The sequence below is a fragment of the Pongo abelii genome, chromosome 6 (genome assembly GCF_028885655.2).
Source record: "Pongo abelii isolate AG06213 chromosome 6, NHGRI_mPonAbe1-v2.0_pri, whole genome shotgun sequence".
Lineage (NCBI taxonomy): Eukaryota > Metazoa > Chordata > Mammalia > Primates > Hominidae > Pongo > Pongo abelii.
Window position 1 is genome coordinate 57,005,687 of NC_071991.2, and position 23,730 is coordinate 57,029,416.

The window sequence follows — 23,730 nt, forward strand, 5'->3', positions numbered from 1 at the left end:
TCCTGATTCCTTCACCAAAAATGATGGGGACAGCACGTAATGCCAGGAGACAAAGAGTTATTTTTGCTCTACTTGACTTTGGATTGGTGGAAACATTTGAGTACCATCTCTTCGTTAATATGAGAGCAGTAAAATAGATAAGTAAAGCCAACGTAAGTGGAAACCTCGCCTATCCTTAAGGACTCCTCAGCTGCCCATTTCTGACTGCGTAAACCACAAGGAGGTTTTCTTCCTCCAGACCCTGAGTTGCGTGTGTCATTCACTCAGCAGTGAATCAGTGAATCCTGCCTCATTCCTTTGTTGCTGTCTGATTGTTTCAAGTGCAGTGAGTTTGTCTTCACAGCTAGTTCATGAGCTTATTGAGTGCAGCAATCATGCATTTTAATTTATTTCATTAAAAAAGATCTCTAACATTAAGAAGGGACTTGGTAAGTGTGTTTCAAATAAATGAATAGATGGATGGATAAATGAATGAATGAATGAAACAGTTTCTTAGGCCTCACTCTGATGATAACAAGTCAAGAAATACTCAGATATGCCTTCTCAGTAGATTAAAAGTCCAAAGACTAAACCGTATGCTTAAAGATACTCTCTGGAGTCTATTTACAATAGCAAATAATTGGAAATATCCTAAGTGAGTAATGATGAGAGAGGATTGGTTCAATAATGAGTACATTCACTTGCTCTGCTATGCAGCCTCTAAAAAATTATGGTGTGTAGCAATCTAAAGAAACATGTGGGCCAGGCGTGGTGGCTCACGCCTATAATCCCAGCACTTTGGGAGGCCGAGGTGGATGGATCACCTGAGGTCAGGAGATGGAGACCAGCCTGGCCAACAAGGTGAAACCCCGTCTCTACTAAAAATACAAAAATTAACTGGGTGTAGTGGTGTGTGCCTGTAATCCCAGCTACTCGGGAAGCTGAGGCTGGAGAATTGCTTGAACTCGGGAGGTGGAGGTTGCAGAGAGCCGAGATCGTGCCACTGCACTCCAGCCTGGGCAACAGGGTGAGACTCTGTCTGAAAAAAAAAAAAGTAAGAAACCTGTGTTAAAGTGACATACCACATTATACATATAATGCACAAAGGTCTGGGAAACCCAGTTGCATGGGGATAAAGGAAAGAAAGAAATTTACCAAAATGTAAAGAGTGGTTGTGCTATGTTAAGAGTGATTTCTTTTTCTTTTCTTTTCCTTTTTTTGGAGACAGGGTCTCACTTTATCACTCAGGCTGGGATGTAGTGGTGCAATCAATGCTCACTGCCGCCTCAATCTCCCCATGTTCAGGTGATCCTTCCACCTCAGCCTCCCTGTCCGCCCTCCCCCTGGCCTACTCCCAGGTAGCTGACACTACAGGTATGTGTCAACACACCTGGCTAATTTTTGTGTGTATGTATATATATATATATATATATATATGTATATGTACTTTTTTTTTTGGTAGAAATGGGGTTTTGCCATGTTGCCCAGGCTGGTCTTGAGCTCCTGGGCTTAAGCTATCCACCCGCCTTGGCCTCCCAAAGTGCTGGGATTACAGGCATGGCCCACTGTACCCAGCCAAGAGTGATTTCTTTTCTCTATTTTCCAGATGTCTTGGAAGGTAGCTAAACTTTCATAATGTAAAAAAAAAAAAAAAAAAATTGTTTTTACTAGTAGGGGAAAAGTGATCTGAAAGAAGTATGTTAAGTGTGTGCAGTTACTGAATCAGAAGGTGAGTACTTGGATACTTATTCTTTGGGCTTTTCTGTATGAAGGAAATATTTTATAATTTTTTTATATAAAAAGAAAATAGTACAGGTTGAGCATTCCAGATTGGAAAATCTGAAATCCAAAATACTCTAAAATTGGATATTTTTGGGTTGCTGATGGGATGCTCAAAGGAAATGCTCATTGGGACATTTTGGATTTTGAGTTTTCAGATTAGGGATGCTCAACCAGTAAGTATAATGCAAATATCCCAAACGCCAAAAAAAATCAGAATTCTGGGCCAGGTGCACTGGCTCATGCCTGTAATCCCAGCACTTTAGGAGGCCAAGGTGTGAGGATCACGAGGTCAGGAGTTTGAACCAGCCTGACAAACATGGTGAAACCCCGTCTCTACTAAAAATACAAAAAATTAGCCAGGCATAGTGGCGGGCGCCTGTAATCCCAGCTACCCAGGAGGCTAAGGCAGAAGAATTGTTTGAACCTGGGAGGCAGAGGTTGCAGTGAGCCGAGATCACGCCATTGCACTCTAGCCTGGGTGACAGAACGAGACTCTGTCTCAAAAAATAAAAAAAAAACAACAAAACAAAAAACAAAAAACCAGAATTCCAAAGTGCTTAGGTTTCAAGCATTTTAGACAAAGGAAACTCAACCTGTGGTAGATTAAAAGCAAGAACGTAGCAACAGTATGACTAGTGATAGTTAACATTATAGGAAGAAGATCGGAACTTCTATTTATAAATGACAATACTCTGGGACCATTTGGAATAGAGAGACAATTGTCTGCCATCCCTGAGGACAACTCTATTTAAGGGCTTATCATGCAGTCAGACTGTTTATAATGATCATTCTGCATCATCAAGTAAACACTTGATTATATTCAGTAGACTCTGTTTAATAAGGCATAGAATTAGCACCTTTTAATACTTAATTAGTACTTACAGTACTTAATAAGATAAATTTCAGTTATCTGAAGATTCACTCCTGTGTTACACCAGAACATCCTGAATCTTCAAGTGCCATGGGATAGCTCATGTCACCCTCACAGTGGGACAAGTTACAGATCATCTGGTATATCACTGTTCCCTAAATGGAAATACTTACTGATCAATCGATCAATGGGGAAATGGTTTCCTTAATTTAATGTTGTTCTAATCTTTTACAGTCAAGAGATTTCTTCAAGATGGTGGCCTGTCATCTGCTGGCTTCTGCTCCTTAGTATGTCTAGGCATTTCCAACTCTTTATTTAAATTCTTGTTGGCTTGCCTAGCTTGACCCTCCTGACAGGTGCTAGTTTTGTACCTGGCCAGGTGGCCACAGCCGTGTTGACATTTCTGCCAAAGACAAAATCAAGGAAAGTCAATAAATAGTATTTAGAATAGTAGCATGGGGCTTATCTTAAGGCTTCTAGGAAGAGTATAAAATTGACATGGAGAAATGGAATACTACTCAGCAATAAAAAGGAACAAACTCCTCATCCACATAGCAACATGCATGACTCTCAAACCCATCATACTGAGTGAAAGAAGTCACACACAAAGGCTACGTACAGTTTGATTTTACTTTATGAAATTCTAGAAAAGGCAAGACTATAGGGACCGAAAACAGCAACGTGGTTGCCAGGGTCCTGGAATGGGGGAAGGAGATTGTACGAAGAAGCACAAGGGAACGTTATGGGGGTGCTGCAAATGTTCTGGTTTTTTTTTGTTGTGGTAGTGGTTACCCAACTGTATGCATTTGCCAGAACCCATCAAACTACACACATAAAAATGGATGACTGATTTTATATAAATTGTTTCTCAGTAGCTGTTAAGTGATATGAGAAAGCTTCCAGTCACTTTCTGTGCTCTTTGAGGATGAATTGTTACCAAACCCTTCTCCCTCTTTTTATTATTTGTTGGATGCCTACAAGAAACTGTGGTGCTAAATATTTAAAAATGCTTCATGTGACGTTACTTAGGGGTAAGATTAAGTGGTTGATGATTAAGCTGCAGGGTCAGCATATAATTTATTCTTATCTTTGGATTTTCCTGGTCTCCATTTCAGTATGTGCTTAGGCGTGTTTTCATATTTACCTCCAGTATTTTGGGAGGCATGACCTCTTAGTATCATACCCTCAGTACCCGGAAAAGCAAAGATTATACATGTGAACCTTGACTCACAGATTTTTACTGCCCTGGACATTTTAGTTACCTTTTCCTTTGTCCTTCTACTTGCTGGAAATGTGGATCCAGTTTAGAAGGGATCAAGGATGGGAGCTCTCTTGGTTTATTTTTTTAATTTTTCTATCGGCCTAAATCATGCTTTGATCTCTTGGTTTCTTTATTCCTTGTTCAGTGATGCAAACTCACTATGACCTCTATCATTAGATCTAGCAGTATTGAACGTGTTTGGATAGTTCTGTGGAAAATGATTTTTAAAACAGAAGAGGAGAGTGATCTCATCTCCTAACTATAAGTAAAAAGTAAATTGAAAAAGTCCAACCAAAATTAAATTTTAAGTTTCATCAAAATTTACATTTTACTTTCCCTTCTTGGAATATGAGTAGTAATACTGGAAGCCAAGTGCCATTTTCCAGCAGATTTACCTTTGATTTAAAAAGGCTGAAATCGGAAAATTAGGAATCTTTATCCATCTGTCCGTTTTCCTTTTTTAAAAATTTAATTTGGAGTCTCATGTCTCATGTATAATATAAATGAGCATATTTGCTGCTAGATGATTATACTGTGATTAAACTGTGATTAAATATATTTATTTTTGATGTCAGCCTATTGTGTGTTTGATTTAATTATTTTTAAGTTAGGTTTTATTTCCTTTTCTCTTTCCTCTCCAGCTGCTCTATAAAGAGCCTGTACAGACCCCTGGCAGTGAGCGAGCCCCAGCCTCTTGGTGACAGAGTGGTGTCACTGCTGATTGGCAGGCAGGGCCTGAGACTCTGGAGCGAGACTGCTGCTCCCATTGTTTCCTGCAAATGTCTGCCTCTCAGGGCCTTGGAAATTGATGACTGAATAATGCAGTGTATACACACTGAGAACTTACAATTCCAGACAGAACTGTCTGTTTCTCTTTCGATGCAGTGTGCTGAGAATATGTGCAAAGCTTTCTGGGTCCCATGCCTTCAACTCTTATTTTCTCTAATATGTCAACCTTTTGGAGATCAGCAGTATCTTTAATCTTATTCCTATTACTGGCTAGGGGCTAAGCATTGAACTTGAAGCTGATTTGCTGTGTGACCTTGGGTTTGAATTCCCTTATCTTAAAATTGGGAGGATAGCACTGCCTGCATTGGAGAGAATGTGGCTTAGAAAAGCTAATTGATGATTATAAAGCAATTTGTAAACATGCTACAAATGCAGAACCTATTCCTAGTTCTTTCCCTCCCCTTAACACCCCCACCCAGCAACTTTCATTTTCATGGGCTTATTTGTTCATTTATTCCATCATTCAACAACGTTTTACAGAGCACCTTCTAGGCTCCAGGTACTGTTTTAGGTGGTGAGGATTCAGCACTAAATGAAAATTGGCTTTGATCTGCTAGAGCTTACGTTTTAGGAGGAAAGACAGATAATAAAATAATAAACATGACCTGGCTTACGGTATATAAGGAGGAGCTTATATGTAAGCAGAAAATGATATTATCCATAAAAGGAACCTCTGTAAGACCTGCAGTCTGGCTGCATTGATGAAAAGAATATACCATAAATTCCTTTTATGGATAGTATCATTTTCTCTTCTACTTAAAGGATCTGTCTATAGCTCCAAAGACTGGGCGTAGGTCCATCCGTCTCTTTGATCAGAGGGACCCTTTAGTAACTGCTACAGGGTAGAAGAAACAGTTTTTCCGTTTATTAATTCCTTCCGTGAATACTGAGCCTTCTAAACCTGGGACTGTATAGTCAATGGAACATCATCTCCAAAGGCTGTGTACCTGCATGGAATGGGAAGACAGGCACACCGGCCAGGAGCTATAATACAGTGTGATGCTTTGTCTAAGGAGGGTGTATATGTTCAAGGTGTAGTGGTTGGAAGCAGTACCTGAGGGAGTTAGAGAAGGCTTCACCAGAGATAAAGGGCCATAGAAATTACTATTTCTATTCCAGCCTTTTAAAATCAAAGTTAAATTTGCTGGAACTTAAACTTGAAGGACATGGATGAGTTCTGAAGACACACAGGTATCAGGAAGGGCTTCCCGAGCAGGGAACAGCACTACAAGGCTAGAGGCATCACAGAGAAAGTCTGATGACTTTTGGAAGTAGAAGTGTTTGAGTCAATCTGCAGTATAGAGAAGGAGATGAGAGTTGTGGAAGGTGAGACTAGACCCAGAGGGTTGGACCTAGGCTTAAACAGAACTCTTCATTCTCTCTCTCAGAGACGGCAGAGCAGTGTGGCCCAGTGACGATCTCAGTAGCTGGTTGGAGGCAGGGTAGAGACTGAAAGCTCTCCTGACTCCCAGTACAATGCTCTTTCTGCTCCAACACAATGCCTGTACTTTCTATCCGCAGAACACAGAAGAAGCTCTAGGCAGGGTTGACAGTGAATTGGATTGCATCTGGTGTGGTTGTGCACGTTGTTCGCTGTGCAGGAATGCCTGGGTTGGGGAAAGGGTGCTGAAATCCAGCCTGCTCCCTGCTGGCCATGCCCTGCATCTCGTGCTGGGTTGTTGTCCTACCCAGAAGTAGTGGTACCTCTTTTGATGAAAGAGCCGCATGGGCTAGCAGGGCCCTGGGTGGCCTGCTGAGACATACTCTGGCTCCAAGGGAGAGATACAGTGAGCAACGTAAGTTCAACAGCAAGGCCTCCTATACTTGACATCTTACTGAAGTGTCCTTTGTGCTGGGAGCTAAAAATGGCAGGACAAAGGAAAGGTGCCCACAGTAGAAGGGCCTTGAGTATTTGGGAAGTACTCATGGAGTCACCTCCTCCATTGCCCCTAGAACTTATTTCTGACTCCTGGTGGTCGGTGCTCCCTAAGTCTTTATTTTAAAGTGGAGGCTTTATTTTAAAGTGGAGGCTCCTCAGCGAGCCTCGGGGAATATGTTACTGCTCACCTGGCTCTGAAAGACTGAGTGTCACTGAGGCTTTAGAAATGGTTCTCGAAGTGTGGTCCTCAGAGTACTTTTGTTAGAATTGTTGCATGTGCATATGTGTGTGTGGGTGGGGGGTGATACACACCAAAAATACTGGATTCTGAACATCACATCAGAGTCTCTGAGGATGAGGTCCAGGAATTTCACTAAGCTCCCCAGATGATGTTTATGGACAGTAGCATTTACGAAATTCTGTTTTCATGTCCTGTTTACAACGAAGAGGGAAAAAAATGCTTGAACATCGTTAAGGTAATCCTAATATTTTTAAATTAATTTTATTTCATTTAATCATATACCTTGAAAACCATTCCATGTGAGTAGAGGTAGAACTGCCTCATTGTTTCTAATGACCGACACATATTTTGCTCTGCAGATGTAGTATAATTTAGCTAACTGGTATTTTTCTGACTGTAGTCTTTTTTCTGACTGTAAACCCAATAAGAGGTTATATATTAATATTGACCAGTAAAAAGTATTATTTTTATAATAAAAGAAATTAGAAAAGAGTTTTGTGAAACTTTTTCATTTTAAACATGTAGGTATACTGATGAAGATACTAGAAATTATTTCTTATTGTCATCCATGGTCAAAACTCTGGAAGTCATAGGTTAAGAGAACTATACGTAAAGTATCTGTCAAGCACCTAACATCAGAACCTTGCATTTTCTTTCTCAGAGAGCAGTCACAGTAACAGCTGAACTTACTGTATATGAACATTTGTACTAAAAACCAGGATTTCTTTTTCTTTTTTAGTTTAGTCTATGCCTGATACTAATGAAGGCTTCCTGTTCTTAAGGCATGTGTTATTGAGAACATCTAATTTGATCTTAGGGCCATAATACAATCCTGTAAAAGTTGAATTGACAGTCTTATTGGAATTAACTCAACATATTCTCACTGCACCTTTTTAACCAAGAAAACTGGCCTGGCTTGAGTAGCATTGGCCTCTTACCAACACCTTACAGGAATTTTCTGGCATTCCATGACTGTGTACCTAAAGAACTTAGGGCAAGTTCTCAGAATCCACCTCTATAGCTTAAAAAGCCGAGTCTTTGAAAAATCCTTTCCTTAAACCTTCTGTTCTGGTTGTCAGGCTTTCCATGTAGGAGGTGCTTGTTCATTTTTTTTGTTAACTTCAACCTTCTAGAAGTCACATGTCTCTGAGTTGTGTCTGCCTCGATTTTCTATTTCACATTTGGCTTGGGATTTCACTGTAACAGGATCCAGGGCTGTGGCTGCATCTTTTGAGTCTATGAAATTTTGTTCTACTCCAAATTAAAAGCTGGGATAGCGTAACATAACCAAGAGCTTAGTAAACTATATGCTGTGAATGAGTTTCACATTGCCATCAGATATTCACAGCTGTAAAGTTCTTTCTGTGTTAAAACATTGAACATTTCCTGCAACCATTCAAAACATTATAACAGTTCAAATTATATTTGAGCATCACTTATATGGCTCCTTACGGAACTTATGTAAAGTTCTTGAAGTCAGTGATTTTAAGAAATTGTGCTTGGAATATTTATAAAAATTCTTGCCAAGATCTTTCCTAGTATTTTATTTCTCTTACCATAACAATATGATATAAAGAATAAAAATAGATTCTTCTCACCGGTTGCTGCATAAATGTTGTGAGGTTATCTCTACTTTAATTCAATGTGTTGTACACATATTATTATTGACTCTATGTGCTATGATGTGAAAATGTTGGGAAGCACCAACAGAATCCATGGGGGACTGGACAGTAAAATCTCCTGTAGAACTTTTTAAGGGAGTACATGTTCTCTCCCCACCCCAGATCTACTGAGTCAGAATCTCAGTGGGGTTTGGGGTGAGGGGTGGCAGGTATTATGTTTCCTAGACTGCAGTAAAAATACTGTAGTGAGTATTTCTGTCTCTGTTAGCCTTCCTCATATTTTGATACCTTGGTCACTTTATTCTCTGCCTGTTTTCTGGGCTACTTAGATTTGTGACTTTTGGCTGGGCGTGGTGGCTCACGCCTGTAATCCCAGCACTTTGGGAGGCCAAGCCAGGTGGATCACCTGAGGTCGGGACTTCGAGACCAGCCTGGCCAACATGGTAAAACCCCATCTCTACTAAAAATACAAAAATTACCTGGGTGTGGTAGTGGGCGCCTATAATCCCAGCTACTCAGGAGGCTGAGGCAGGAGAATTGCTGGAACCGGGGAGGTGAAGGTTGTGGTGAGCCAAGATCATGCCACTGCACTCCAGCCTGGGTGACAGAGCGAAACTCCATCTCAAAAAAAAAAAAAAAAAAAAAAAAAAGATTTGTGACTTTCAACTTTTATAGGAGCTGGAGATCTTGAAGGACTTACTTTGTCATAGTAAGTACTTCTTTCTGCAACCTTTTCTAGTCTCCCTCCCCAACCTCCTCTTCTTTCCAGAAGAACCATGCCTTCTTCCCTGTTCTGCAAATATGTATACTTTAAACATACTTCCATACCACTTTATCATGTTTGTCCATAGGGCTGTTGCCTCCTACCCCGCTCTAAGTTCTTTAAGGGCAGGATATAGATGTCTTCTTCATCCTTGTGTCCAAGGCCTAGTCGTTTAGTGGATCCTCAGTAAATATGATTAAATGAATGAATTATTGAGTGTAGGGAAACAGGAAAAGCAAATCCTAAATATATGGTTTCCTGGGACTACAATAACTGTACCATAAACTGAGTGGCTGATACAGTAGGAATTTATTGTCTCCCACTTTTAGGGACTAGAACTGTTGGCATCAAGGTGTTGGCAGGGTTGTGCTCCCTCTAAAGGTGCTAGGGAAGGGTCGATACCAGGTCCTTTTCCTAGCTTCTGGTAGTTTCTTGTCAGCATAACTCCAGTCTTCATAGGAAGTTCTCCTTGTGTGCCTGTCTGTCTGTGTGTCCACACGTCTCCTTTTTATAGGGACACCGATCACATTGGATTAGAGGTCCATCCTAATGACTCATCTTAACTAATTATATCTGCAATGACCCTTTTTCCAAATAAAATACATTTTGATGTACCAGGGGTTAGGACTTCAATGGATCAGCTCTGAGGGACACAGTTCACCTCATGGCACTAACTGTTCCCTGGGCCTCTGGCTGATGCACAGAAGAAGGAATGTGCCCTTGCAAAGAGTTTCCTTTGGTGTTTCCATGAAAAACTTGGCAGCTTCATAGATGGAGTGGGTTGATGGCCCTTGAGGTCTTCAGGCACTGACAGGAGGATACAAAATCAGTGTTTTGTGACAAAATCTAAACCAAGGTCACTACAGGCAGCTGGGAAATTTGTCTCTGATGGTGAAGCAAAACAACTAGTACCAGGCCCCTGATCTTAAGTGCTGGGCAGTGTGGCAGTGACTCAGCCCTTCCACTTAAGGTCTACCTTGACCTAATTAATTAGCCAGTTCACCAAGTCATTCACATTTATGTGGTGGTACAGTTTCCAAACAACTGTCATGTATGTTATCTCATTTGAGCCTCCAGCCACTCTGGGAAGTAGTCTGGGAGGTGCCTCTATTTTATAAATACGTAAACTGAGGGCAAATCCATACTCACAAGTGGTAAGTCTGGGGCCTGAACCCAGGTCTTTGGACTCCTAATTTAGTGCTCCAGCACTCGACGTCTACAGTTTTCTTCCAGGACTGTCAGTCTTTGCAAGTGTAACACTCAGCATGACAAGGAAATCCAAAACCCTTGGGAGAAGAGGAAGGGTGGCAAATATTCTTCACAGAGCGAGTTAGGATGAGAAGCCTACTAGGATTTAGAAATCAGATTTCCTTTTTCTCTTTGAAAAGTGTCTTTAGTCTAATCTTAAAAGCCTGTCATGCCTGTCAAAAGAAGCTGGCAACAGGTGAACAGCGAAGCATTCTGAGAATGAGAATAAAGGGTTTTTTATTAGGGAAGGAAGGCATAGCAACTTAATAATTACTGTTGAAATAGTCACAGCAATGCTGAAGCTTCTCCATAATTTAATCTAACTTAATACTAACTGCCTCCTCCCTAGTGGCAATACATAAATTAATTAATAGTAGGTTGGATTTGAAGCTATGTCTTTATATTTAGGCCATTATTAACTTGTTCTCTGCGCCTGTCTTACCTGGCTGGGTCTGTTCGTAGCTTCCGGCTGCTACTTCCCCTGTGATTTCTACCAGCAACAGGCTTTTGAAAATATGTGCTTTTTAAATCTGTGTTTATTCCCTTCTGGTAATAAATACATAAGCCCTGCAGAGAGTTTATACCTGCTTGTTTCATAGCAGGTAGTAGGTATGGTTCTGGAACATGGATCTCTTTTCTTTAGTTTTTCTTGTGAGAGGCATTGAACAGGGGATAGTAGTTAAGACTAAAGGCTCTGAGTGAGATTATCTGGAATTGAATCCTGGCTCTGCCACTTACTCACCTACTGTGTGACTTGGGGCAAGGCACTTAACCGGCCTGTCCCTCAGTCTCCCCATCAGGAAAATGGGTAATAATTAATTGTATCTACCCATAGGATTGTCATGACAATTGAATGAATACACGGAAAGTTCTTGGAAGTGTCAGATACCGTCTAGGTACCACTCATGTTGGTTCACACTAATAATGGAATTCCTTTGGGCTCTCAGTTGCCAGATGGTCTCAAAGGATCGAAGTTGGCCATCCTGAGTTTCTGGCTGCACGGCAGACACCATTCCTGTGGTGACTATCAAGAAACGGCATCTGTGGAGAGGGGAAGGCATCATTCAGAAACCACTGCCATCTATATCCCAGGGATATGTAGAGGAATTATGCACAGTTCATCCAAGAGCGCACCCTGTGGAGGCAGAAAAGGACTTGCAAGGCCTCTTGAGGCCTGGGATAAATGCTGTTAAGGAGACCCGGGTGCGGGACTGGCAAAGGGCATTCTGATTTGCTATGGATTGCTTGTTCCAAATAGATACCTTCCTTGTTTTGGAATGCCGCAGGGTCGTGAAGGGTGACTGGCAGCAGGAGAGGGAGCTATCAGCAAGAGAAGTTTGACCACAAGGAAGATGCTGTTGCTGAGCAGTTGACTGGTCTCCGTGCCTCTCGTCCACCCCTGCCCCTTACTTTTCACAGCTGTGAGAGTGGTATTCTAAGACACAGATTGAATCATGTTACTTCTCTAACTAGACCCTTTGTGTGTTGCTCCTTCCTCAGATGCTTACTGAGCCTCAGAGGCCAAACAGCACCGCAGTTCTCTGCAGGCTTTGGAGTGAGAGGTTCTGAGTCTCAGTCCCTACCCTACCATGGTAACTGTTGAGCAATTTCACACGAGTCACTGCTTTCCAGTGCCCCAGCTGCCTCGGTAAGATGGCATCAGGATGCCTAGCTTGTTGGGCTGTTGGGCAGGAAAGTGCACTTGCACAGGGTCTGGCACGGCATAAGCATTCAGCATTGGCCATTGCTATTTTCTGGCCCTGCAGCCTCATCTGCGAGCCTCCGGTGTGAACACTCATCCACCCTGCGGCCTGCAGGCTTGTCCACCCATCTCACTCTGTGGCCTCCCTCAGGCCTTCTCCTTCAGGAAGCGTTCCTGGCAGTCCCTTGTCTTCCTCACCATAGGCTGGGTCTAGACATACCTTTGTCCCTGAACAATTAGTACTTAGGTCAGAATTGGGTCTCTTCATGCAGTATTTTAATTCCTCCTCCTCCTGTTTCTCTCCCTAACTAGACCACAAACTCCGTAAGGACAAAGACTCTGTTATTCATCTCTGAAATTGTGGCAGGTGTTGAAATGGTGAGTGTATAGTGGGTGCTCACTAAAAAATAGATGGATTTGAGCTGCCTAATCATACCACACATTCAACTCAGTGCCGAAGGCAGCCCTGCACAGACCCACTTCCACCAACATGTTGTTTCTCTCTAGATTCTGAGCACGCTGCCGTTTCTAGACTCATCCTTGTTGGAGTGGTGCAGCCCAGATCCCTATATGTGGCCAGGGATTTATATCTTTTCCTTCTTGAGGGAGGTTGAATTTTCCATTTATGAAATCACCAGGGCGGGAACTGGTTCAATATGGGAGATAAGGGTATTGGGTTAGAGTTAGAAAAACTGGTTTGGAATCCCAGGCCTACTACTCATTCTTAGCTGAACTACCTTGATCAAGTAACTTAAACTCTGTGTCCCAGCTTCTTCACCTGTAAAATAGGGAGAATAGAGTGTGAGGGTTATTTGAGATAATAAATACCCAACATTCAGCAGGGTGCCTGACACAGTGAGCATTCAGTAATTACTCCCTGCTGCAATCATGCTAGTTGTTGTTGTTGTATTTTGGGCTTCCATAGCAGCGTTGTAGATTGGCAGTGCTATCCATACATTTCAGAAGAATGAAATTATTTCCTGAAGTGAAACATGGAGAATGGAAAAAGGTATTTGTACAGTTGGCAATCCCTGCAGCTTGCAGAAACTTCATTACACAGAGTTGCTTAAAATAAGAGAGCCAGTACAATAGTACAAGACTCTAATACAGGAAGAGGACCAGAGATGAATTGGTTGATAATCTCCATCCACCTAGTTACATAGATACAAACAGAATTTTATGTTTATACCACCTACTTAGCCAGAATACCACCAGCTTGTTTATAAGTATTTTTTTTCTTGGTGTTGCTGTAAATGTCACTGCACCTCGCCCTGAAATGAGTTTTTAAGAGGTATTTTATAGTTCATGCTCTTCACTATCGATCAGACTTAAAAAGTAATTGCCTCTTTTGAAGCTTTCTTTTGCCCTTGAAAACATCTCCTCCGTGTTCTTTCAAAACAGTGTTTCAAAATGCCGTCCCCAGATGTCTATGTGTGGGGGGCGGTTATCAGATAAGATTTTGGCAGAAAGTCCTAAGTAAAGTTATTTTGCTGTAAATCCAGTCCAGTTCTTATTAAAATAGCCAAAGAACATGTGGCTGTGAGCATGTGGCAGGGTGCTGTTTGTTCTTATAAGCAATTAGCTGACATAAGAACAATTGTAAAACTCGTAACATGTAGCAACCCTTACATATTAAACAACATATTTAGTGCTACGTGGTGAAAGCTCTGTCTCATATCTGCCTTTTAGTTAATGTTTGTGGTAGCCACACAGCCTGCTTGTTAGGTATCAAGCCAGTTGAGGAGAGAGGGCTCCTTAGTTTTGGGGAATACAAACTTTGGGAATAGAACTGTCCATGTTTACATGTTCACATTTAATTTTCACTCAAACGTGTGTCTGTGTGTATGCAATGTAACCTGTGCATGTTTGTATTTCAAATAGTCTATATTTCTCAATTGTCATTTAGGCTGCTACTATATAAGGAAAATATTGCTTCCCTACAATCACCCAGTTATCACTTAGGGAAATTGCTACTGAAAACAGGATAGGTCATAGTTTGAGTCATTTTGAGTAATAGTGCAAGTATAATTTGTGCATTCATTTGGGGTCTGTTGAGCACGTGTATATATAAAGCACAATTCTAGGCCTTCGGGAGGTAGCAGGAATCAGATGTGGATTCCACTCCTCAAGGAGCTTATAGTCCAAGCGAGAGAATATGTGTATACATAAAACCTTAATACAAAATAGAAGATTATAAATGATAGTGTAAAACAGGATTGGACAGTATACTGCAGGAGTCACATACCTATATACACATATTTTTCAATTCTCTCTTCTTGTATCATTTGGGTGTAAAAAAAAAATAAATATATCACTTAGATTGGGTTCTAATTGATGACCTGCAGGAATCAGGATCCTGTTGTATTTCTTCAGTAAAAGACAAATATTGGTAAATTTAAAACAATGATAGAGGCTGGGCACAGTGGCTTGCGCCTGTAATCCCAGCACTTTGGGAGGCTGAAGAGGGAGGATCGTTTGAAGCCAAGAATTCAAAACCAACCTGGGCAACAAAGTGAGATCCAGTCTCTATGAAAAATTTAAAAAACAAAAAAAAGCTAGGCATGCTGGTGTGCATACCTATAATCCCAGCTACTCAGGAGACTGAGTTGGGAGGATCACTTGAGCCCTGGAGATGGAGGCTGCAGTGAGCTGTGTTTGTGCCACTGCACTCCAGCCTGGGTGACAGAGCAAGACCCTGTCTATCTCAATCAATCATCAAAGAAACAAATATATGTGGAGACCCAACTTGGGCTATTAGAACTATAAATATTTAGTTGGAGATGATTATTGGCTATGCCTTTGAAACCATTCCTAATAGAGAAATTCCCAATTTCTTTAAAAAAAGAAGTGTCCCATATAGTTACTGAAATTCTTTTTTGAACAGCCAACATGCATGGAGTGCTCAGTACCCACCAGGCGCTGTTCAATGCACAGGGTTGACAGCAGCCATCAAGAGATGACACCCCTGCCTTCAGGAAATTTGGGTTGTAGTGTGGAAGACAGATGATAACGTGAATAAATAAATAAACAAGATAATGTTTCTTATAGGCCTAAGTGCTAAGAAGGAAATAAGCACGTAGTGAGACTGATAGAGACAAGTCGTTATTTATGAGTTTTGTGGAGTGACAGTGGGACAACATTGGTTAGGGTCAGGGAAGGCCCATCTGGAGAGGTGAAATTTATTGAGACCAGAGTGATGTGAAGGACTCTCTGGAAGAAGACTGTTTCTCAGAGGAAGCAGCAAAGGCCTAAGGCAGGAGCAAGTTGACCTGTTAGAGGAACAGAAGGAAAACCCGTATGGCTAGAACACTGAGTAAGGACCGTGGTGAGGTTGGTGGGGGAGCTGGTGTCCTGGGAGGCCATGATAAGGAATTATGACAGTGGACAGGTTCCTAGACTAGTGCACAAAAGACCATTTATCTCAAGTGCAAGCCCAGTTCTAGTTTTTTTTCCTCTTTAGTGAGACTAAGTTGAATTCTGGGGCCTGGAAGCAGGTTGCTGCTAGGGAAAGAAGGAAGAGGAGAAAAGAACATTTGTTTTCTGTCCTGAATTCTCCTGGCAGATCTTAAAAAGCACAATTTATGTCATCATCTCTCTTCATCTAGAGACCTTTATCTAAGCAGCTGATAGGCTTAGGATTCTTGGGTTTTCTTTCCCTGTTGTGATACTCCTTCTTTGTCATATCCCTGTAGCACTCCATTTTCTGAATTTAATTTTACCTTTCTTCCTCTTTTAATCATTCTCAGTCAAAACTCTCATTCCTTCAAGGCAGCTGATGGTAGCTGGTAGTAGGAAAGTAAATCTGATTCATAGTGTGAATAATGGATGTGGTCTGGTCCACTTATCAAGTCATTTGCATTTTACAAAAGGTGTTTGTTAAGCCGAATGAATCTTCTGTTTTAGTGAACAAGATGGTAAAATAAAGATGAGTAATCCATGTCAGAGGTTTGGAGGGTGATCTTTTTTGGGAAGAGGTGAGCCAGCCTTGTTTGCTTGCCAGAGGTGGTTTGCTTCTGTGCTTAAAGCATGTCTGCTTTTATGGCTTCTTCCTTTCTTCCACACACAAATTCTCTTGAAAGTTCCATTTTTATCCATAAAGGTATTTGTGTCGCTACTGCAGCAGCAGCAGGGAGTTCCATAGTCAGGAGTACACAGTGTGAAGGCTCAGAGATGGGTAGGGGTTGGGGGCAGTGGTGACAATGTATTTATCAATTGTTTGTAAGTTGAATATTTATACATTGAGAGCTAACTGTATTTTGTTTGAGAGGTTTCACCTGCAGTTGGAGGATCTGAAAGATGTGATTATGGTTGACCTTTCTTCCATGTCTATGTTTAATTTCCACTCTATGTTTATACATGTGGATGCAGGGTAATTCTGAATAATGCTAATGATGAAGGGTCATCATTACACAGAAGATCATTCTATGCTCCTAATTAAAATTATGGCTGGAAATTGCTTCCTTATGTGTAGCTCCAATTGCCGTCGCAATAATTTCACTTTATAACTTCTATTTAATCCTCTCCTTACCACCCTTAAGAATCTTTCCATGTCCTTGAAGTTGACTCCTTTGAAATCTTTGCGGGCAGCCCTGGTTTCCCCTAAGCTATGGGTATCCTGATACTTTGTTCCCAGAAGTCTTTAAGCTTCTAAGTAAAACAGTCTTTGCTCCCTCTTCTCCCACTGCATTTTTAATGAGTTCCGGTTCTGGAACACGACTTGATTTCATGTTGTGGTCAATATTATAAATTAGCTGAGCCTTGCTGATCCTCGTTCTCCCTAATGAATTCATTGCTAACTGTCTTTTGGGCCAAGACCGCCATGTACTGCTTACCCTAATTAGTATTCTCTGATGGAAACCAAGTGACCAATAGCGCACATGTTTTCAAAATGAGCACTTATTGCATTCCATGTCATCAGTTATAGTAGGAAAATTACGTGTAATGATATTCTCCATGGAATTCCAAGTAGGAAATGTTTTACCCAAGAAGCATCTGATCATGGGGGTAGTAGGATCAAAGAGTATTTTTTTTCCAAATCAATATTTCATGTGGTCAGTCTTTGCCCCATATATTCCAGAGAGATTGTTTAGTACAATAAATTTGAAGATTTGTGCATTGCATTTTCCATTCCATTAAATTTCAAGAATCACTTCTAATAATACATCGAATGAAGTGTTCTGTCAATTTTCCCATAGCAGAAGAAACTTTTGAGAACAAATGCCCATGGCAAAGTAACAGCCCAGTTTTCCAACCTAGAGCTTAGAAAAATTAGGCAATATTTGACTCTCCGAGAGTGGTAGCAAAACTCTATGCAAATTGTAGGATACTGCTCCAGGATAAGCCCTGAAGATTTGTGGTTAGTGTTGAGAAGTGCTTATTTGGGTCATTTGTTGGATGAATAAAAGAATGTTGAACAGAGCTTAGTCCATATATTCAAAGGCAAGGTTGTATCAACCATGGACCAAATGTCTGTTCATTTTGCGAAATGCTTATAGGAAAAAGAGATAATACCTATAATTTTAAGGATTTTTTAAAGATTCTAGTCATCTAGTGCATATTGTGGTTTTATTTATGTAAGGAGAGAAGGCTCTGGTGAAATAAAAAGTGTTTTGGAAAGGGATTGAGAATCTTCTGTTATTTCCCTAACATGGGGCAATAGGGAGAAAGTTTATTGTGTACAGTCAGATATACTCATTTAGATTTTTTTTTTTTAAGTGATAGAGAACACTCATTTTAAGGGTCATCTGTCTTTGTGAATATACAAATTACTGACATGCAATTCAATCATATTGCACTGAGGGGTCCCAGTCTTACTGAAACGAATGAACAATCTTTTGTCAAGGATAATTTGGCATAGAAACTACTAAGGTAAGTTAGGGCATCTTAAAATTTTGTATGTGATTAAGTTAAAAGCTCTGGAATCTGTGATGTGAGGCCTGAGAATCCTTTGTTTCTGAAAAGCTTACCAGGTAATGGTGATGATAAGCTCAGTTTGGGACCATGCCCGATAATTCTCAGATAATTATTATTCACAAAGATTTTCCCAGAATATATAACTTTTCATGATGGTAGTGAGGGATCCATCGGTCTGATTCCATTGTAAAGCAGTCATCAGGCCAAATATTGAAAGATTAAATTAATCTCTGTTCTTTGGCCCAACACACATACATTTGGTATTCTATCCAATCTCTTGTGTTCAGGAAGTTGCAGAATACTGTGTGTGGGCAATAGACTAAGGAATGGTGAGCGAGCACCCTTTCGAGAGAGAGAGAAATACCAGTTAGACTCCTGATCACATTGGAGTACCACTCGACAGTCTCCATAGAGCTTCATGTTTTATCCCATGTGGCCCTCAGAAAACCCTGAGTAAATTAGCGCAGATGCTGTTTAGTAGAGTCCATGTTTTCCAGATGAGGAAACTGAAACATAGAAGCATTAAGTGGCTTGCCTACGTTCATGTGACTACTGTGTTGAAGCTTTTACAAGCTTTCTGATACCAAGCAGGCCTTGCAAGGGAATGTGAATGTGGGTTGTTACATAAACTCACATTCTTTGTGTCTCATTTATAAACATGCAAGAATTTAGCTCTCAGTTTATGATGAGTGCATTCTGTGAAATATATTTATTTTTCAGCCACTCCCTAGTTGAACAGAATTAGTTTATAGACTCTCAGGGCAGGTTAAAAAAACATTTTTGTGGTGGGGGAGGGTCCTCAGTTTTGTTTTGTTTTTTTTCCAGTAGAGTCTTTTGGCTCCCTTTGGATTTCATGAGAAAAACCTTTGTCTAATATATTTCATTAAAGTGGATACTTGTTGTATGAATGTATTGTAGATGTATCCAGAGGCCTCCAGTAATGTGCATGCTTTCACTAAAATGAGCTAATGAGCTAGTAAAGGTTACTAATAAACTCTGCCTCAATACAAAATCAGTTTAATAAAAACAGTTAGATTTTTAGCATAGTTGTACAAGTGACATAAATATTTGTATTTATGTGCTGGTTACATAGAATTTTAATTCCTTGATTAAAAAAAATCAGTAGTTCATGTTTAGGCATTCTTTCACTTTATATCTTAAAGAATTGAGGAGTGGTGGAAAGATATTGACAGTGTTATTAGATGTAAAAAACACACAACACAGTAACTGCATATACTCTGATCCCACTATTAAAAACAAATGTATTTGGAAACAGCCAGCACGTTATCTGGAAAAATGTAATGTACCAACTTATCTCTGGATGGTGCGATTGTGGGTATTTTATACTTTCTCCCTTTTGCTTTTCTTTCTTTTCTTTTTTAAATTTTTTATAATGAACATGTATAACTTTATTGAAAGAAAAAAATTACTTATTGAAAACTTACTTTAATGAGAGACATACAGACTTTTTCTCAACTGCTTTAGTAAACACCCAGGGGAAAAGGAACTTGTAGTTCTTTTGGTATAGCATTGCTTTGTTTCCCTAAGTTAAAAAGCCCTCTCTCATTATGCCATATTAATACCCCTTGAAAACTGGAGAAGTTACCATGTAGATAAGTTAAACACAAATCCCTGTATCAAAATCACCTGTGCAGATTCATGGACCCCCCCCCGCCGAAAAAGGCAGATTCTTGGGCCCCAGTTCACACCAAATGAATAAAAAATGTTCGGACCCCAGAAATCTCTATTCTTATTAGGCATCACAAGTGATTCTGATGTGCAGTTACATTTGAGATTCATCCTTCTGCTTGTAGATTTCTCCATGTGTAGCTATCTTATCATGTTAAAGTATCTTCTAGGCTCTTTTTTCATCTTCAGAGTTTTTAAGTAACCATACGCCTGCATAATATTCATTTTGTTGTCAGGAACACTAAGAGATTATATGATTCTCTCTAAAATATGAGAGGTAGAGGGAGTTTGGGGGGTATTCACAGAGGGTCTTCTTGTATGACTAAGACCCTCTGTCCAATGCTAGGGGGCTCCTGCTGTTTAGGATGGAGACCTGACAGCTGGCCACGAAGGGTCAAGGAAAAGAGTCTTGCATAAAAACAGAGAACCCAGTGATTCTCAGAGCTACTCTCAGAAGGCTACCCCAAACTTAAGTTTCCTAAAGAATAACTCACTTTTTTCTTTTTACTTATCTCCCAGTCAGAACAATGGGTTATCTTAAGAAATCACTAAATCAGCATCTTGTGTTCTGAGTAGTACATTCTTTTGAAGAAGTCATTATGTGAAAGAATTCACACCATGAATGTGTTTATTTTGAATGTGTGCCATCATGCAGGAGGTATAGTGCAGCTATCCTTGGTTTCCTGCTGATTGAAATAATTTGCAGCAAGTCAGTGCTAAGTATAAACTCAGCAAATGTAAAGTCAGTGCTAAATATAAACTCAGCAAGACACACCTTCTTGCTGAATTGGCCTGGAATGGTAGTTCTCAAATATACTGTGCATCAGAAGCTCCTGGAGGGCTTATTAATGCACAGGTTGCTGGGGCCACTGCCAGATTTCTAATTCATTAAGTCTGGGGCCGGGCCTGTGAATATGCATTTCTTTATTTCTTTATTTCTTTTTTATTTTTATTTTTTGAGATGGACTCTGTCACCCAGGCGGGAGTGCAGTGGCACGACCTCAGCTCACAGCAACCTCTGCCTCCCAGGTTCAAGCGATTCTTCTCCCTCAGCCTCCCAAGTAGCTGGGACTACATGTGTGTGCCACCACACCTGGCTAATTTTTGTATCTTTAGTAGAGACAGGGTTTCACCATATTGGCCAGGCTGGTCTCAAACTCCTGACCTCGTGATCCACCTGCCTCGGCCTTCCAAAGTGCTGGGATTACAGGCATGAAGCACTGCGCCCAGTCAAATATGCATTTCTAGTAAGTTCTCAGGTGTTACATCAGCTGCTGCTCTAGGGACCAGACTTTGGGAGCCACTGACCTAGAAGATACATCTCAGTAACCAGGACTGTGATCACATGTACAACCTGATTCTTAACTCACAATTTAATATGGCCTCCTGGAACTCTGAGTAGATGCTACTAAGAGAGGATATCTCTTTTTTGTAATTGAGTGGTAGGCCACCGAAATGGTTTGGCTGCGTCCCCACCCAAATCTCATCTTGAATTGTAGTTCCCATAATCTCCATGTGTCATGGGGGGGCCCGGTGGGAGGTGATTGAATCATGAGGGCACTTCTCATGAATCATGAGAACACCCGCCATGCTGCTGTTCTCGTGATAGTGAGCGAGTTCTCATGAAATCTGATGGTTTTATAAGAGGCTTTTCCCCCTTTTGCTCGGCACTTCTCCTTGCTATTGCCATGTGAAGGAGGATGCGTTTGCTTTCCCTTCCGCCATGATTGTAAAGTTTCCTGAGGCCTCCGTGAATCAATTAAATTTCTTTCCTTTATTAATTACCCAGTCTTGGGGATGTCTTTATTAGCAGTCTGAGAATGGACTAATACAGCCACATTTTCTCTTTTTTTGACATTTATCTCTGCTTTTCATGAAATAAAACTTTTTGGCACTTTTTTTTTCTTTTAGACCTCCCTGGTGAAATGAGGTGCCAGTGGTGTTTCTCTCTAAGGGTTAATATGAATTAAGGCAAGTCCTGGTGAAGGTTTGTGTTTTCCAGTCAGGCATCACAACTCCCTTTGCATACCTTGACATTGTCACCATTCCCAATGCAGGTCCATGCTAGGCCACTCGATAGACTAGGTTCCATCCCCGTTCCACAGCCTCCTCTGGCATCTGTATCCCCACCCTGACATGGGTTATACCTAAGGTTACACATGTTTCTCTAAAGGGCATTTGCATTTAATAGTAACCCTTAAATACTTCAAAGACTGAAGGCATGACTTCTAAGGCTAGAGTGAGATGCTTTGCAGGAAGGGTCTGTCCATTTTCCCTTGCCCCAGTACTCTTAAGGTTAGCCTTAGGATCCTTCGCCTAGTATTTAGCTGTCAGGAGACTGTCAATTCTAATGAAAAGCAAGCTTTAGAACTTTCTGGAATATATGTCTTGTTGATCACTGCCTGGGATATCCCAGAGCCTTGATTGAGTGTCTGGAACAAAGTGTTCATTGAGAGACAGGGGGCTTTGGCCAGAAAAGCCATTCACTGTTTTCTAGAGGAGATCAGTTTAAGAATGTACTTTCCATTGGCATGGAAGCTTTTTGGGGGTGGGGTAGGGTTGGAAAGGGACTGGGCCTTGACCTGGAAAGGAGATGGCCTTTAGGATTCCGTGGACTCACCCTCTCTTCTCTTCCTCTCTCCTCCCTTCTTGTTTTCACTCCTCCCCTCCCCTTCCTTTCCCTCTCCTCTTCCTCACATGGCAGACTTTTGCTCCTGCACTGTACCCTGAGGTGGCTCTAGAGACACTTGTGTCCCTGAAACACTGTAAGGTGGGGAATGGGGAGTGCAGTCTTGCTGGAAGATGGTTTAGGAGCTTATCTCAAAGTTGCTCCTCTTGCATCATCACCGCTCCCCTTCCTGTTCTTCGTCACACTCAGAGCCTCTGGCCTCTGTGCTGTTCCAAGGTCATTCCTGCCTCTGAGTGAGACTCGCTTCCCCGCACCTTGCCTAGCTTGCTCCTTTTCCTTTAGGTCTGTGCAGAAGGTATCCTCCCTCCAAAAGACCTTATCCAAAGTGGTCCCCCAGCCGTGCCCATCCCCCTCTCCTCATTAAGCTACTTTTTTCTTCCTAGCACTTATTACTACCCGAAATTATTGTTTCTAAGTTTATGTATTTGTCTCTCCCCTGAACTACTGGGGGTGAGAGTAGGAACTTTTTCTAATTCACTTCTGTGTCTCCAGCTCCCTAAGATCACTGCCTGGCAAATAGTAACTGTGCAATAAATATTTGTTGCATGAGAGTGAAAGTGAGGCAAGCACTTTGCTTTTGTCTGGAGTAGTGTGTTACTAGGGTAGCTTTGGGGGATGATGGAGATTATGAAGGGGCTACATCCTTCCCACCCCTAACCCCTTCCTGGTGCCTCCATTTACTGGAATATGCTACACTTGAACCATAGGATAAAGCCAGGGTATAGCTGAGGAAGGCTGCCTTATTTGGCAGTCTTGTAGGGAATTTGTTTGCTTGGATCCCATTCCGGTGGAGTCACCCAAAGGTCTTGCTCCATCTGAAAAACTACACTTGAGACCAACCTTGGTCTTGGGTTGGCAAGGCCCTTGCATCAGCTGATGGAATTCTAAGCTGAAAACATCATCTGTCTCTATCATTTAGCACTGATGAGAAACCAGTGCTTGAGAAATCACAAGGCCCAGCAATCTCATTTTTTAGTCGTCTCTCATGCTTGCACTGAGTGAGGATGGTGGTGAGGTGGGACAGGGAGGACAGGTACAGGAAAATGCCAGACAAGATGGGCAACCCTGGCAGCTTGCAGTCCTTCCAAGGGAATATCCTCAACTCTAGTGCTTTGAACACCAGAATGATGTTAATCAGGGGATTTTTTGTATCAGCATTGTCAACATTTACATTCACTTTACACATTGGATTTGCATCTGAAAAGACCAACTATAATCAACATTTAAAGGATAACACTCAAATTTGCATCTGATTGAACAGACATGTTAAGTAATTTTAGCCCCGCTGTTGCTAGGAAACCA

General features: G+C 41.2%; 1 protein-coding gene and 1 long non-coding RNA gene across 2 annotated transcripts in view; both read left to right on the forward strand.

Moving 5' to 3' along the window:
- JAZF1 (JAZF zinc finger 1) overlaps positions 1-23,730 on the forward strand; it is a 354,117-nt gene that overhangs the window by 31,761 nt on the left and 298,626 nt on the right.
- The window catches only part of LOC134761764 (uncharacterized), a 31,411-nt gene continuing 9,086 nt past the window's right edge, over positions 1,406-23,730 (forward strand). The window contains exon 1 of the long non-coding RNA XR_010140856.1: positions 1,406-12,515. This is a non-coding gene — a long non-coding RNA (uncharacterized LOC134761764). The remainder of the gene's footprint in view (positions 12,516-23,730) is intronic.